Source organism: Penaeus chinensis, chromosome 12, assembly GCF_019202785.1.
Source record: "Penaeus chinensis breed Huanghai No. 1 chromosome 12, ASM1920278v2, whole genome shotgun sequence".
NCBI classification, from domain to species: Eukaryota; Metazoa; Arthropoda; class Malacostraca; order Decapoda; family Penaeidae; genus Penaeus; species Penaeus chinensis.
The window spans coordinates 25,929,395-25,931,894 of NC_061830.1; positions in this window are offsets into that span (position 1 = coordinate 25,929,395).

Consider the following 2,500-nt stretch of genomic DNA (forward strand, 5'->3'; position numbering starts at 1 on the left):
GAGAGAGAGTGAGTGAGTTTGCAAGCAGTGATCAAGATGCAGGATGAATGGAGCAGATACTTAATATCTGCTCCATTCTTTATATTTTGCCTTTCAAACGAAGTAAATATTATTTCAATACCTAATATTTTACCCAATATTCCTAAAAAGTGTCCTTCCGCTGCCGTTCCGATCGCTGACGCTTTGTCTTAGTTACATCTGAGTTCCAAGCTCGGGCATTATCTACCCTGACTGACTGCACTGGCAAACCTATTAATGCCCAGCCTCACTCATCCCTAAATACTTGTTCGGGAACTGTTTCCATCTCCCCATATGATTGCCCCGTCCAAGACAAGATTTTGTCAGGCTGTGAAAACGACCTGCTTGCCTGCCTTGTTGACGATCAGTATCAGAACAGTGCTTAACTATTCCCCTCCAAAGACCACCGGAAGTCCTACATTAATATTGCCAAAAATACCTCCCGCAGACAGTTTATATATGTCCGACTATATCGACCCCTTTCCCGTCAATGTCAAAAAGTTGGCGTTTTGGCCACTCTGCTAAGTATTGTCGCTCCAAGGCCCGCTTCCATCTATGTGTCCAACCTGACCATGGTCGTTCAAACTGCCCTAGGCAGTTATGTACATGTACCAATTGGGGTGGTACCCCATAATATATCCTATAGGGGCTGCCCAACCTACAAGTTCGTAAAGTGAGGATTGCTACCTCAGGATAGCAGTCCCCACTTTACGCGAGGTTAGGCGGGAAGTAAATCGACGAGGTTTTTCTCTTACTCAATGCTCCAGTCCTCCGTTCTCCACAAGATGTTTCTACATCTCCCCCACTATCTCTTCCTCCTACTCGTTACGATCCCATTTTTGTCCCCTCCCTCCCCCAGCCAAATTATTTTTCCAATGAAAATCCAGACATTCCAATCTCTACTTCCCCGGTGCTTACATCTCTTCCTCCCACTCCTCCCCAACACATCCCATCCCCCCTGCTTCATCTGCATAACCCCACTTCCTTCCCTGTTATCCCTTTCGCTCCTTCATGGATACAAATGTGATTCTCTTTTGCCTTCCTCTCCCCCTTTTGCTAATCCTAGCCTTACCCCATGGACATCCTTGTAGAATCCCACATTTTATTTATCTAAATAACTTTTGATTTAATAACCCTTTTGCTAATCCCCACCTTAACCCATTTTCTTACCCTCTCTATCCTATGCCGTTTTTAACCATTTCAGTAACATACTATCCTACACTGCTGCACGATTTTTTAGTACTAGATGACCTCTGATGAACAACACATTTATTATTCTTTTTTTACCATTAACCAACCAAAGTTGATAATCAAGTGACAAAAAAATATATGTAAAAATAGACCAGTATCTTGGAAATTAGAGGGAAAATGCAAATAAACACTATTTAAAAAACTTTCAATTTTTTCAAGAAACCAACAAGTCAAATAAAAAGCCTCAAATCAATTGTTGGTAAAATGTCAATCGCTGTATTGCACCCCACATAAATAATAACTGACTGGCCGTGTAGCCGAATCCCAGTTTCACACCAGGGGCGTAATCAGGAGAGGGAAGGGCCGCGAGGCACTCGTGCAAGACTTTGATTGAGCTTCGGACCTTAACGCAGTAGCAACAAATAATGCCCTGTGCCACAGGAACTACCTTGATGTCTGGGACTCTTGTTTCGATGACATCGTTGCTTCTGAGTTAATAACGTAAAAAAATACTTTAAGTAAAAACTCTGTATTTACAGAATATTTTGCACTCTTTAGTGCTTTGCCTGCACCCCAAGTGCTCTGATTTTGCAGGTTACACGAAACTACAGTAGGCACAGGCAACACCCCACCTCAAACCCGTAGCACTTAGGACAGCCGTTGCAGGGTTTGACCCCCTTTGGGCGGACTTATTTTCCGATCTGAACTTTTTTTTTTTTTTTTTTTTTTTTTTTTTTTTGTGACTTCCTGAGCCTACCGGAGCTCCCATGAGAGTTCCTGTATTCACTTAGAAGGTTGACATTAAATTACTGTCCTTCACCAAGGCAAGTTCGGAGGTAAGGACACTGGTCAAACACTGGTTATTTAAGTCCTCGGGAACACTGGTAATTGTTGATTAATACAGATATTTAGGTCAACATCTAGCTGGGGGCATCTTAATTGTATACAGCAAGAAGCAAGTATAGCAGACAGAGCTGTTGCTTAAAAAGACATTTTGGAGGCTTACAAGAGAGAAGTTATCGCACTAAATCCGAGATATCCTATTTAACGCGATTTGAAAACGTAATATCAGTAGTGTCTTGTATATGGAGAGCACAGGCAACGCCTTATCGCTACAGGCAGAGGCAGTTGCGATCATGGAAGTCCTATCACACCTGTCACGGAGGGAAGGACACGTGGTCATACAAACAGATTCCAGGGCTGCCACTGACTGCTTTAAGCACAGCATACCTAGTGACAACTGTGCTTACCATAACGCAGAGGATTTTTGTTCAGGGTAGAATATTTCTTA